Consider the following 16,061-nt stretch of genomic DNA (forward strand, 5'->3'; position numbering starts at 1 on the left):
GTCAGAATTTATGAATCTATTCAAAGTTGACTGGCATCTTTAGGAGATGTACAAACAGGGCTGTATGATGTCAGATAGGTGGTTATGGCTCAAAGCTGTGGATAGTGATTGAGAGTGTACATTGTACTGCAAGTGCAGTGCTTTAAAGCATGCTGAAAATGGTTATAGTTTGCTGTGGTCTACATGGGTAGAATCAAATTACAGTACAGAGTAATCAGGGGCAATCAGTGAAAAACCCATTGCACAATTGTGCTCAGCATGATCAAAAGTGAAAAGACACCAACAAGACACACACATACACACAAAAACATCCCATGTTTATCTGAAATTCGGATCATATTGTGCCAACTCCTCAATTGCACTTACATACGAAAATCATGACTGTTCTTTTTTAATAACGTATGCATGAACATAGAGTTGACATATGTACAAGGTTGTATGCATGTTAGATGGCCTGACAGTGTGCTATCACTGACGTACCACCATGTACTGTAGAGTGCAACTGTTTTGGCAGACTATTCAAAGACTCGTGTGCCATTTTGGCAGACTCTAAATTGTTAAGTTTGTTGATGACTGAGTAATAGCAGGGGTCGCACTTAACTTTTTTTTAAACTAGCCAGGCGGACTACTTAGAATCAATTTTGACACTGAAGCAATATTTTGGCTAGCCAGACGGACTAGTTACTTCAGAATCTTATGATTTTTAGCTAGTCTGACATGATTTTGGGTGGCCAGTGGCCAGCGGACCATCGCCAATTTCAAACCCTGAATAGTGGCAGTTCTGACACACAGACACCTACTGTACGAGCTGAAATTTTCGTTGTGGTTTTATATTTGCGAATTTCGCGAATCACCTTTGAAACGCGAAAATAACAACACACGAAAATAACAACGCACGAATAACTAAGTTCAGGTAGACCCTCGCAACCGCGAAATTAACAACACACGAAAATTTCCTCCAAGTAGCAATTCAAGAAAATATCTGTACGCGAAAATTTCAGCTCGTACAATGCATACAGTATGGGACTGCTCCCATTATTCTACAGGTTGTACCTTGGGATTTGAGAGTGATGAATAAACTTTACTCCACACAGGTCTGAGCATGGACCTTGTTGATTTGGTTGCAGATTTTAGAATCGTAGAACTGTAAAAGTGGACATTTTCGTGGTGTTGAAATTTTTGCGCATTTTGTGCAAATAGAAACTAGCGCAAAAATAAAAGCATGCGAATATTTTTGCATGCCATACGTTCCTGTGCATGATGTCTTGATCTTAAAAACACGCGAAACTCTTCTGACACGGTCAAGCGCGAAAAATTAGTCGCACGAAAATATCCACTTTTACAGTAGCTGTAAGGTGAATAAAGTACTGTACGAGCTGAAATTTTCGTGTACAGACATTTTCGCGAATTGCTACTCGAGGGTCGCACACGTTTTTTTTTTTGTTTTTTGTTTTTTGTTATTTTCACAGTTCAAATGTTATTCACAAAATTCGCGAAAATAAAACCACCACTAAAATTTCAGCTCGTACAGTACTTGGTCTGATCAAAAGGACTTTTACAAATGTGACAAGGGAAGTGTTTGTCCTCCTGTGTAAGGCCCTTGTTAGACCACTCTTGGAATGGAATGCTCTTGTGTATGGAACGAGCTTTGAAAGAGTGCAGAAAAGCTTGAATCAGTTCAGAGGAGAGCAACAAAGTTGGTATCAGAAGTTAAATCGTTGTCATATCCTGAGAGACTCAAATATTTGGGGATTCCATTCCTAGAGTATCGACATGAACGTCCAGCGCCCTGTTGCATAAAACCCTTATCGCTGGACTTACCGCTCCTTTCTAGCGGTAAGTATTGAAATTAGCGGTAAATTTTATAATCCTTGATGCTGATTGGCTGTGACGCCTAATTTTGACGGTAGCTACCATTGAAATTCAACGGTAAGTTTTATGCAACAGGCCCCAGATATGATTCGAGTATTCAATAGTTTGCATGATATGGAAGACTTTGATTCAGCTGTTCTCTTTGACCCCGTTTACAGTGCGAGGCTCGGCCGCGGCCGAGTCTACCTTCATTTCAGTGTAAACGCGCAACAGGCCAAATGTGAGGCCAAAATTGGCCTCGCATTTGGCCTCGCTCTGGAGGTGGTCTCGGCCGAGCCCGGCCTTTTCTTAGTGTAAACGCAAACTTCTGGCTTCCAAACCCTCTGCATGTATCTTTTGCTATTCAGGATATTAACCCCTCAACGTCGAAAACTAGTATCGTTTAAGGTGGTTTTGTCCTGCAAAGGATTTTTTCCTTCGGCAAAGGCCTTTGCCCGTACGGCGGCGACAAAGTCGCCGCGGAATTCAGTTGGCAAAGGGTCTGAAAACCAGACATTACCAAATTGCGTTTGTTTACAAGCAGAGCACCACTACGACAAAATATTGAAAGGTTTGAATCAAAAGCGCGGCCGAGCCCAGCAGTGTAAACGGACAAAATTGCGGGGCTCGGCCTCGCAATTGAGGCTGGGCTCGGCCGCGGCTCGGCCGCGGCTCGGCCCAGCCCCGCACTGTAAACGGGGTCTAAGTCATCAATGATCAATTTACACGGTGTCATACAATATACATCATGTAAGTTTAAGTTTCAAGTATAAACGAAGGTGTCAAACTAGTAAAAAGTTGAACTCTTTCAGTCAGAGAGTAGTAAATACAATTTTACTTGGAATAGCCTTTGTGCAGAAGCTGTCGAGGCAACATCAGTGAACAGCTTCAAGTGTAAGCTCAGTGATCACTGGAAGCAGAGACACAACAAATAATCCAGATTGCATAAACTGACCATCCCACGGATACATCACATGGATCTCCTCAAGCTCAGGATTGAAACCTTTGAATGGCCCTCTACAAGTTTTCAACTTACTGGGCATCATCGTAGGTAATTCAGGGAAAAGGACAAGACACATTGAAGGGTTATCTAAACAGGTTTGATCACTTCGGAGTCTGACGATTTTGACACAGGGAAACTTGGAGTACCGTACCAATATGTACCTACGTTGTATGGAGGGGCGGATCCAGAAATTCCGTAAAAGGGAGGCACCTTTACAAATTTATAGGGGCACACCCTCCCCCCCCCATTTTTTCTTTTCATTCCTTTTGTTTTAACAAAACATAAAGAGGGGGCATGCGCCCGGAGCGCCAACCTCTGGATCTGTCACTGATATGTGTGCAGTGTAGTACAATTCAGAGTGCAAAAGCATCTAGGGCACACGCACATACCCACAGTAATAGATGACCACCTACATGCATGCATATTTTGACTGGGCGGATGCCGCTCAGGGGCCAGCAACATACTGACTTATACCCCTTTCAGGTAATCGTGGATGCGGATAATAGGAGCAATAAGTCATAAAATTTTGATTACATTAACGGGAGAGGAGTAAAAAAGTGCGCATTATTTTGATGCTGCTATTATCCGCATTATTGCAGCATGAGGAGTTGATCGAGAATACATGAACGCGTTTTACGACTTATGCGCACTGACATTCCACAGTTCGGTCAAAGGTCACTCGATTTCCCGCACAACCGCTGATTGCTGAGCTTGAGCGAGAGCTGTGCATACACGTGAGTATATCATCGGAAACATTACGTCATTATAGAGGCGTGCGCAGTAACCATGACAAATACTCCCGTCTTTCGCACCGTTATATGAATGGGCGCTCGTAAAAGTAGTGCGCACTTCATGGGATATATGAACGCGATTTTGATTACTCTATCCGCATTATTTGGATGCAGATAATTGAACCGCGATTACCTGAAAGGGGTATTACACTCATTGTGCACAAGACTCTCCACACAGCGTCAACCCTGTGCGTAAGAGTACACAAATATTGTCCTTTAAGGGTTTATGAAAATAGTTTTCATACAAATGTTTATGAGCGGTGAACTCTGTCATGACAAAGTCCTAGCTGGTAGTAGGGCAAAGTAGCAATAAACTTTCAGAGGAAATGGGGCAAAATCAATTGAGATACAGCTTCTAGATGTTGTCAAGTCAATACATAATTGGGGGAAAAATCACCTCCCATACATGTAAACATATATTTGTAACACGTAAACTTTCATTACAATTTTCAATATTATGCTGACATCATCAAATTAAAACACGATGATGCTGACTTGACAGACAATTGTCCAAAGTATAGCATTATATTGGGAGAATGTTGACAAAAATGACTGAGGTACATGCAAACGAATGTCAAACATCATGTCACTTTTTTTATTTGCGATGACGACGTCACGCTAACTGTCACTGAAATATTGACACTTAAAATGTTCTTGTGAAGATACGGCAACGTACGGACGCTGTAGGGCGCACTGCCCAGCCCGCCCCGGGGGACAGCGTGCTGCCAACTAGGTCCACATGAACGCAGCAAACAGCGGACACAGGATGGCACACTGCCCAACCTGGCCCCGGTAGCAGCGTGCCCACTACCACATCCACATACAAGCTATAATTTGCGTGCACGCACCACCGTGTCTTATTGTACCTGACGAAGCTCAGCAGTAGCGAGCAAAACCTAGTACACCTCTCTACGATTTTCTTCGCGAGACAAGTGATTAATTTGTTCCCCAATCGTCATACTTACAATGTTAATCATTTTCTACTTTTGAAATATGCAATAAAAACAGGTGGCTCCCCTGAATTTTGAGCTATGAAGAATAAACACAGGCATTCTGTTTTTCACTAGTATATTTATAGTACATATGTAAACATGCAGGCAGAATTTTAGCTTTATAAGTTCGAAAGTACATACCGTGCATTTCCATGATATTGGTCAATGTTGACCAGAAATCAATGGATATTGGTACTGATTGTATCAGGAATCTATCTTAATTTAAAAAAAGCAAAATAAGTGCATTTTCATGTTGCTGAAAAATGTTGCAAAAAAATTTTTTGATGCATGTGTCATGTATCAAATTAGCATAATGCAAGAAGAAAGGCATGACAGGAATTTTTTATTCATGTCTAGTGAAAATGAGAAAGAAATAGCTTTTAAAAAAAATACAAATTCATAAAATTCTAACTGATTGACTAATTGCCCTACATCAACGTATATACGCACTGAATTGATTGATCAGTGTCTTAGCAGTACTAGTAGCCATGATACAAAATCATGGGCGTACATACTTGAGCTGACTGTACACAGTGCTCAAAGAGAGCTCATTGCAAAATATTGTGTACTCCGTGCTTATGATGTGCACTCAAATTTCAAGTTGTGGACCACCCTTCTTCAGCATACCGTGGCATCGCACCTGATGGATGAAGGAGGCCTATAAATACAACTGTATGCACATACAGCTGTAACTGCTGTGGCTAGCTACGATGTTAAACATGGCAAGTGCCATAATGCAATTGCCCATTCGCGTACAAGAAATTGTACAAGAAATTGTACGCGAATGGGAGATAACAGATTTTAAAAAAGAGATATAACAGATAAAATGAGATATTAAAAGGGTAAAAATTTATGGCAAAAAAGAAACGCGCCATAAAAACTTAACATTGGTCCCTTACAGTTTGTTGACCCCTCCCTGCCTGTGACCTTTGACCTTGTGGTGACCATCCACTCCCCAAGGGACATCTACCATCCAAGTCTGGTCACAAACGGACCTATGGATCAAAAGTTATGACCCATAATAGAAACGCACTCTAAAAACTTAACATGGGGCTCTAAAAGTTTGTTGACCGCTGCTTGTGACCTTTGACCTTGTAGTGACCATCCACTCCCCAAGGGACATCTACCATCCAAGTTTAGTCACAAACGGATGATCAAAAGTTATCACTCATAAACGCGCCATAAAAACTTAACATTGGGCTCTAAAAGTTCGTTGACCCATGCTTGTGACCATTGACCTTGTGGTGACCATCCACTCCCCAAGGGACATCTACCATCCAAGTTAAGTCACAAACGGACCTATGGATCAAAAGTTATGACCCATAATAGAAACGTGCCATAAAAACTTAACATAGGGCCCTATGGAAAGTTCATTGACCCCTGCCTGTGAGCTTTGACCTTGAGGTGACCTTCATATATGGTAAAATGTGAAACTTTTTTGTAGTGTTCCGGACAGACGACGGACGGACGGACGGACAGACGCTTAGTCTCCCCTCACCTCTGGTGGGCTCGACAAAAATGGAAGCTACAATGTATTTTCAGGATCACAGACTTCCTCACACTTTGCACAATGATCATGGCAATTTTCTGTAACACAATGCATGGTGGTTCATGGGATACCACTGTAGTGATGGCACTGATATGTGGCAAAGTGGTTTACAAGGACTGAGGTACCAATTTCTATACATAAATCTGTCTTCTGCGTGTGTGGCTGTATCCAGCGAGTGGAATAGGCTGTTGATACAACAACACATGTGTAGCTGGATCGCAAAGACATGAATGCGTGTGGCTGTAGTTTATACTGTACAGTGTACATCCCAAAAATAAATAAGACTTCAAAATAAATCTGAGAAAAATATGCCTTACAGAACAATACCAAAATGACAAAAATCAGATAAGAAATCAGGAAGATATGACATTTTGAAATTTCACTTTCTTTTGGAAAAAATTTCTCGACCTGTTCTTTCTTGAATATACATATTGTATATTCAAATGAGCGTGCTGACGATACCCTCACAATCTTTCATGAAATTCGGGGGGGATTGTTATTTTTAGCTAATACATGTACAATGTTGTGTAATAGTTAAAGCATGGTCTCCCACCAAGGGCAAGATACAGTGTATATTAGAGTTGACATTTTCTCTTTAATTATTTTGGGTGGTTTTAAGGCAAGTTGAATAGGTTCTACAGCTGATCATGAGATTTTTGTCATCTTTGTAGTATATGAAATGAATAGGAAATGTGAGAGTATGACAATGTCAACTTGCTCAATTCGTAAGGGCTGATCAAGAAATGTCTTCCGAAAAACGTGAAATTTCAAAATGCCACTGATATTTGATTCTTCTTTTTTCCTTATCTGATTTTTGTCATTTTTGTATTTTTCTCCAAAGAATATTTTTCTCTTTCTTTTAAAGTTTATTTATTTTGGGGGTGGATTTCCTCTTTAATGGTCCTCATGGCTGATCAATACAATTTCATCATCAGCATGCAATGTACGAGCACCTTGTTGAACCCACAAATGTAAAAATACATCAGCCAATAATGCAGAAAATCGTCCACAAATGTAGAAAGTAGTCATTGCCCACAAATGTAGAAAACACCCACTAATGTAGAAATGACTCCAAAATGTTGCCCACAATGTAGAAACGACAGATGCGTTGATGCTTAATACTCCACACAGTGAGGTTGAATTCACAAGAGTAAACAGGCGAGCCGCCGTACGGACACGCAGTGGAGTGCTGGGGCCTATTTCACGAGTATGCCACATCATCACCTTCATACAGTGAATGCCCTCAATTTCGTACATTTCAGAATTTAGAAGTAGAGAACCTAGACGACTTCAATTTCTTGAATTTTCAAATTGGCATTCCCCGGCCTGGTCGATTGTTGATTTAGTTAAGTTCTCAACGCTACATTCAGAGTGATGCCTGGTAATGGATGCTGTCGAGTACCAAAGTAGAAGTAATAGAAGCAGAAAGTGCCAGAAGTATGGGTAAGATACAAACTTGTTCATCAACTGCTGATTTTAAAACGTGTTGTTTAACTGTTAATACACTAATAGTCAGGAAAACACTGGTCAGGGTGCAGTGGAGTGGTAGTCAGACACAGTATTCAGTATCGTGTGTACAGTATAAACCGTGGCGTTGCTATAAATGCACATCATCATCAGCACTCATCATCACTCAGACCGACTGAACAGATCCCACTCACTACTCACTAAGTCTAACGTTAGATTGCTATCAGTGCATGTACATGTAGGTTTCTTATCAACTAAAACATACTAGACTATGCATATGCGTATCAAGAAAACACATCGAAAGACAGGGACTTACCTTCTTGGCTGACATAATACTAACAAACCAATCAAATACTGGCACTAGTCTAAATTCGTCAAAACTTAGCGTCGAGAGTTCTTGACATCGCACGCGCCGACAGTAGTTTCAGTTCACCCGCTGAGAGTAATCACACTATGCAGTGAATGCTTGATCAGTGTGGTGATAGTGATGGGCGGCCGCGGGTGGAGATAGTCAGAGACCATATATGTACTGTGACGTGCGAATATGAATGCATTCGATCAACGTTCAGCTCCTACGACACACACATGACTACGCGACCGCTGTCGATAGCATTACGGTTTCTCGTCCCATTGTTTTGATCGCTTTTGTGTCGGTGACCGATTGGATTTACCAGTTCGGTCTCCATTCCCCGCGGAAGCCAGCGAACTCGTACGCAATTCGCCCATCAGCAATATCGCCCCTTAGCCTTGTTTCGAAAAATACCAACTTTGTGTAAAACATGGACCATACAGTCAGAATAACATGTTATTATATTACGATAGTGCTTTTATGAATCACTTGGGGTTCAGTTCGTAACATCAGTGCATATATCAAAGCAAAATATTTAGATACAGATTTGCCCTCAATATAACTCCGCCTTTGCCACCATAGGCCTAAAAAAGAAGAAAAAGCGACAGGGAATATCACAAAATTTAACGGTCATTCTGATCATTTTATATAGTTCCACAGACATGCTGTCTTGCATGGTCTTGACTTTATAGCCTGAATTTATTGATTCCATTGCATTATACTCAAAAACCTATGTTAGCCGTTTGACAAGGCCTTCTCGATGTGGGCCTATGATGGCTATAATGGGCGAGCGAAGTGAGCCGAGCTCGATAACGCAAGGACCTTCTGAAATCCGCTTCACACATTTTATATAACATTCATGACCACAATACAAAGAACCCTATACTGAATAACCATAATAATTATTATCAACGAGTTTCGGTATTACACAATTACATTTTACACCACCATATACAGCGAGAGGGCCTTGGCAAAAAGCTTATTACACTGGCCTATCTTTACGACGATATGCGAATTTAAAGTGAAATATTCTTGCAAAGAAACAGGGATCAAAGGTTATGAGAACACAAAAAATATGAGAATAACAATTTGGGACATCAACATTCACAATTTTTGAGAGAAAAACATTGGCTGAGTAACAACATGATATGAAGATTTGAATAACATGATTCATATTGCACCTCTTCTTTTTGTAATTTAATAATCTACCCATTCTTTCTGTGGTATTGGCCAGGAACGTAACACAATAATGCTGTGGAGTCCAAAAGTGTACTGGAGTATTACACAACAGTATTTTCCAGGGACATTACTCCCGCCCTCTTTGATGATTTATTGCAAGGGAGTCAGTATCACAGAACTGTGGTCATATGTTCATTCCATGATAATTTTCATCCATAGTATAACTCCTAAACTTGAGACACGCTGTATGTCCTCATTATTTATCGTAATCCTAATATTGCAGTCAATATCAATATCTGTTACTCAAAACAGTATAAATAAGTATTTTTGATAATACAATATATTTAAAGATACATTGTAATATGAAGTTTTGGTATCTTTACAAAGTTCCCCTGCAGAGTTTGCCTTGTCTTAGTTTGTGCTTCAGGTTGAAGTACCTTTCATTACTAACACAATGAGACTTAATACTCGCCCTATCATTTTGCAGGCAAATCACTATCTTTTCCATTTCCTCAATAAGCTTTATATCTAATCTATCAATATCTGTATCAGAAATGAAAATAAGTGTCATCTGAAAATTGAATAATATCCAAAGCCTGAGATTTGACTTGCCATTCACATAAACAAAAGTGGTCAATAGTGCACTATTGTGAAATAATTATATATAATAGTGAAGCAATTTTGATGACATCACATGCATGTAATCCCTGACAGGAGATAAGTTTTTATGAAATTATTCACTTTGTTTATGCCGAATTGAGTCACAGCTTACATATACCCCATAAGGTTACTCTCAAGAGTAATTTATTACCACGATCGAGGGATCTCAATACGATACTTTCTATAAAAATGCCCCCGATTTCAACCATTAATCAGAATTGAGGAATCATCAAAGTAGTTGCAAGGGTCCTATTAGCTTTTATACGGACTGCTTCTGCATTCATTTGATAGATAATGGAGTTGAGATCCCTAGGGCAGTGATTATCAACAATAAAAGCAGTTCGACCTGTTTTATAGTGCTAATTTCACGAGGCTGCCTTCCTCGTACAGTATATACAGTAGGTACGTATGCACTAACCAAATGAGGGTGGTTTGGTTCTATATGGGATTGTAAAGTACTATGAAGCAGTTCAAGTATTACAGAGCTGAAGACAATTGTGGAATTGGCGGCATGACACGATAATGGGGATAATGGCGAGTATAAGTAGGCCTGTCAGCATGATGACAAAGGGCGGGATTGTCCGCTGTCTTGGCCGATTTGTTACAGGGCGAATTTGCTACTAACGTAGTAACACACACGAAATAGAGAGCGCAAGATTCCAAAGCCATGAATCGAAGGGATTTACTGTATGCAGGGCTAGGGTGGTTTCCATTCCACTTCAGTCTTGTGGGGCGTGGGGGTGTCTAATTGTCTGACATCAGATACAGAATTAAGTACAATTTAAAACAACATTAAAAATTCAGGCATTGTAAACATCTGCAGAATCTTTGCAGGGTATCCACCAGCAGCACGGAAATACAAGTCCTTATATTATGTTCGTTTGAATATCACTTTCATGTGTATAGAAATCTAGACTACAGTAATCCATAAACTGATGTCAACAAACTTTTCGTCGAAGTGCAATGCTATACATTATTGGCTATACAGTGATGTCAACGAACTTTCGACAGTCTCTTTCTCAGTCAGCTAGGCATACACAAATTACATCTAGGAAAATGAGTACACGGTATTATACATGATCTACGATCTGGGATGACACGAAAGATCACTCATAGCAGTCAGTTAGTAGGCCTTTGAGTGTTTTCTGCACAACAACACAAAGAAGAAGAAAAAAAAAACAAGAAGAAGGAAAAAAAGGAGAAGAAGAACAAGAATTCTTTTCGTAAAGATCTGGTTTGAATTCGAAAAGATCCCTTGCCGCCGGGCACGATCAACCTGGAAATATGCAGGTATGGTAAGGAGGTCAAGAGCACTTCCTTCTTTGCAGGTTTAAGTTCTGAAAATGACAATAGGATTTCAGACATAGGTTTTCACTCATTGCTGTATCAGAAACTTGGCTTAAGCCACAAGAATACTCATCTTGCCTATTGCCAAATTATATATTTATAGATAATAGACGTAATGATAAACGTGGTGGAGGAGTGGGTTTTTACATATGTATAGTGAATTAAAATTTAAACGAAGACAAGATTTGGAATTATTTGATGAAAACATTGAAACAGTTTGTATTGAGATATGCTGTCATAATGAAAATATTATTGTAATGGTTGTATATAGGCCACCTGCTGCATATATTCCCCAGTTTCTGAATGCCCTAGAATTGCCTTTTCATAAGATTATGAGGGGGAAAAAAAACTGCTGTGTGGCTGGTGATTTCAACATTAATTTACTTTCATCCATGTTGTTTTCTGATTCCTTTATTGATATGTTTTCGTCATATTCACTTTCTCCGGTAATCTCAAAACCCACTAGAATAACAACACTGACATCAACACTACTCGATAATATTTTTATTGATAAGCTAGAGAATATTGTTGTCTCAGGGATATTCACATGTGATATAAGCGACCATTTACCGATATTTGCTGTTATAAGATGCAATCGTAAGAGTAATAAAGATCACAACAGATTTCAACGTGTCTGTGATGACTCCTCCATGCAGTATTTTTGTATTATGCTTCGAACTTGTATATCTGGGAACACGTTGTAAACAGAAACGGTGTGGATGAACAATTTGAAGCCTTTCTTGCCAAGTATCTCTTGTTTTATAATGAGTGTTTTCCATTGCAGAAGTGTGTACACAGATTGAAAAAGAAGGATAAACCATGGTTTGATAGTACACTACGGAAAATGTGTAAAAAGAAGTATTTGTTGTATCGTATAAAGTATCTTAAGAATCGTACCATGGTGTTAATAATGAACAGAAATTTAAGCAATATCGGAATATGGTAAATAAGGAAATACGTAAGAGAAAACATGAATATTATCATTGGAAATTTAACAAAGTGCGTGGGAACTTAAAGAAAACATGGTCTATCATAAATGACGTCATGAATAAACAAAGACAGAGTAATTGTATAGATTCATTACAAATCAATGGTCATCTTATTGAAGATAAAGAGTCTGTCGCACAACATTTTAATGAATATTTTTGCACTATAGGTAGCAATATTATTTCTGATGTACCTCATCTGAATCTATTCATACTTACCTGCACAAACCTGCACAAAGCCAATCCATGTTTTTTTAAACCTATCACAACTGCCGAATTATTAACCATTGTAAGTGATCTGAATATAAACAAAAGTCCTGGTGACGATGATATCCATCATGTCAATGTATTTAAGAAATCTATTTGTTTTGTAATGGAACCTTTATGTGTAATATTTAATTTATCTTTGGAAAATGGCATAATTCCCTCGGAAGCTTTAAGTTGCGAAGGTAATTCCAGTTTTTAAAAAGGGGGATAAGCACCAATTACAAAACTATAGACCTATATCGCTGTTGTCAATTTTCACCAAATTGTTTGAAAAATTAGTCTATGCTAGATTGATATCTTTCATTGATAACAATGATATTTTATATCATCAGCAGTTTGGATTTCGACATGGTTATTCCACTTATATGGCATTACTCAAATCAATGGAAAAAATATCAAATGCATTTGAAAATCATGAGTTTGTGGTTGGAATGTTTTTAGAATTTAACAAAGGCATCTGATTGTATAGATCATACTATATTGGAATATTATGGAATAAGAGGGAGTGCTCTGAATTGGTTTAAGAGTTATTCATCAGATCGTTCACAATATACAATTGTAAATGATAATCAGATTTGTGTTATGTAAAAACAGGCGTTCCACAAGGCTCTGTTATGATCCCCTCCTTTTTTGTTATTTGTCAATGATCTGCAATTTGTAAGTCCTACTTTGTTTTCTATATTATTTGCAGATACACAAACTTATTTTTCTCTGGTCGGGATGTTCATGAAGTCAATCATATGGTTAACACAGAAATGAAGAAAGTATATTCTTGGTTTGTTGCAAATCGCCGGGTATTAAACATGGAAAAATCATGTTATATGATTTTAAAACAAAGAATAAGGTAATATATGAAAATGTTTTACAAGTGAATAGGTAGTGTTAGTTAAACAAGTGAATGATATTAAATTTCTTGGTGTGATAATTGATGATGGTTTAACATGGAAAGACCATACAAATGATGTTTGTATTAAGATAAGCAGAATTGTAGGTGTTATGAGTTATTTGAAATATACACTTCCTTCAAAGATTCTTTTAACCATATATCACGCAATGATTTCCCCCATTCAACTTATTGTGCAATAGTATGGGGTCACACTTCATTGTACTTATTAAACCGTTATTATTACAAAAGCGTGCAATAAGAACAGTCTGTGACGTAAGCCCTTTTGAGCACACTGCAACATTATTCAAGAAAATGAAAGTTTTAGAAATTGATCAAATAGTGCAATTACAAGTGGCCATATTTATGTTTTCATATTTTAAAGGCGTTTTACCTGTAACCTTCCATAAGTTATTCGTTCAAAATAGTGCAGTCCATAGTTATAACACAAGATGTGCTAAATATGTTTACCTTTTTTCCAATATAAGTTTTCAAAGACTACAATGGAGCTAAGTCCTGGAATGAGTTACCTGTTTAATGTCCTACATTATCATCTTTTAAACGTAGATATAGAATGTTTTTAATCCAAAGTGCAGCTGAATGATTATTGGGATATTTGCATTTTTGTTTTGTTTTGTTTTGTTTTGTCTTTTGTGTGTATTTTGTCCTTTTTGCAATTTTGTGTATAATTTCTATAACGGTATAGATTCATTCTAAAAATGTATATCTTTGATTGCAATTTGTAGCCTCTGTAAGGGAATCGGCTTTGATAAGTCCTATATGGTCTTTTTCTGGTTCCCACACATGCTAATTATAGCTGTTTGCATCATTCCTTGTGTTTCTTATGTAAACCTAGTGTGCAATATATGTTATGTCCGTGTACTTGCATTTGTGTTTTTTATATATACTTTTTAGCATGTGGAATAAAATTGAATTGAATTGAATTGAATTGAATTGAATTGAATTGAATTGAATGTCTAACGTTTTGCATCAGGTTTTTGAATCACATGCTTGAGTAATTGGGGCTTCGTGTTAATCGGTAGTTTATTGTGTCAATGAACATGAATACTTTATTGTTATTACAGACAGGAACAAATGAAAATTGAATTCATGTGTATCATATTTATCAATCTTTTCCAATTTCATCCTAACCGTCTTCCGTGTATCATGTTAAAAAATTTCGGAACTACTAGTATATCAGAAAAGAAGTATATTGTGGATTAAATTTGTGCCTGCTTCTCTCTCGTATTTCACGTACATCTCAAAGTTTTATTGAAGAGTTATCTTATCTCCTTATCTATGACGAGAACATTCTTTATGTTTGGAAGTGCGGTGTTTTAACAAAAATAATCATATTGTTATGTTCTTACAAGCTAAAATGAATATATTGGCATTATTGGTGTTAGGTTTAAAATTGTATACTATATAACGGAACGTCTGATGCGTCAGATATATCCGTTACCACACATGCACCGTTCTTCTTTCGATCCGAAATTTATTCAATCTTGCCACTTGCAGAGATGTTACCTGGCATTTGCTATTTTTGAGAAGTATATACCCTTGTTCATAAAGCTTCATACGTAATCAGTGAGATTATTGATATAATTTAAATGCACTGAGGTAGAAAAGTTAGATCAGGGTAACAAATTTCAAGCATGCAGAAATATCTATATGTTCTTGATTTTTATTTAGACTTCATTTTATAACTTACGATCATTAATTTTTATTACAGATTAGATCAAGGCTGACTCCAAAATGTTTTCATGATGTTTGTAAATGTTTATACTCGTAGTTTAACATAAGCATTGCCATTTTAAAGCTAGAAATAAGCAGACAATCAACAGTTTTCGAAGATGCTTCCGCTGGTAACGTACTATCTGATACTTGGTTTTAACATGCAAAAAAAAAAGGACTCAATGTTTAAAAATGTTTCTAGAAAAAACAAGGGCTCCCCAAAATCACCCATTGATTGTTATATATTCCTAAGGGATTGAAGTTTCCGTATCCATAAAAAAATAAATGAAGTCTCTGATGCTGAATTTTTGTCATTTGTATATATAATGGTTATTGCACACTTTTTCGGAAAATGGCCCAAACAAGGAAAATGGCCCAAACAAGGAAAATGGCACAATGAATGTGTATAAGTATCAACCAACGTAGGCCTAAACGACTGAGGGTGGTCAGTTCCCAAAATGTAAGATCTCTTCAGCGAACTATACCAGAAAGAGAACAAGCAGAACGACTTATGTATAATCATGACGATGCCAAAGAGACACTTTATAATTAACAAATTCAAATCTTCACACAGACATGCAAAGTAGGGCCTATCTCGTGGACAAAGACATTAAAAGAAAAATATAAGAAACAACAATTAAATATTAATAGCATGTGTGTCAACATACGCAGATGTATACTACTAGAAGGGTCGCATATTTTCCTTTATATTTACCATTCACTAAATTATGTGGAAACTATGATGGGGTTTGGGGGCTTTGTCCCCGTTCCCTGCGGGGAGGGGAATAGGGCATTGTCCCCCTGAGTTTCCCAATCATTTGGGGAATGGTGCCCACTTTATGTACAAATATAATTCTGCTAGTTACCCTATATGACGAAGACTCAATCAAGGTTCCAATTTTGACCCCCCCCCCCCCCCAAGTGCGCACCAATAATAGTCACCAATATCCACTTTTTTACTCGTGTAGCACCAGTAGGCCTGCTATGAACTAACTTTGCTCTA

At 38.0% G+C, this 16,061-nt stretch overlaps 1 pseudogene; it reads right to left on the reverse strand.

Moving 5' to 3' along the window:
- Nucleotides 1-8,241, reverse strand: part of LOC139710593 (alpha-N-acetylgalactosaminide alpha-2,6-sialyltransferase 3-like) — a 28,734-nt pseudogene extending 20,493 nt beyond the window's left edge.
- Nucleotides 8,242-16,061: the final 7,820 nt, after the last annotated feature.

Source organism: Diadema antillarum, unplaced genomic scaffold (genome assembly GCF_040938485.1).
Source record: "Diadema antillarum isolate AM-2024a unplaced genomic scaffold, OU_Dant_1.0 seq00001547_RagTag, whole genome shotgun sequence".
Taxonomy (NCBI): domain Eukaryota; kingdom Metazoa; phylum Echinodermata; class Echinoidea; order Diadematoida; family Diadematidae; genus Diadema; species Diadema antillarum.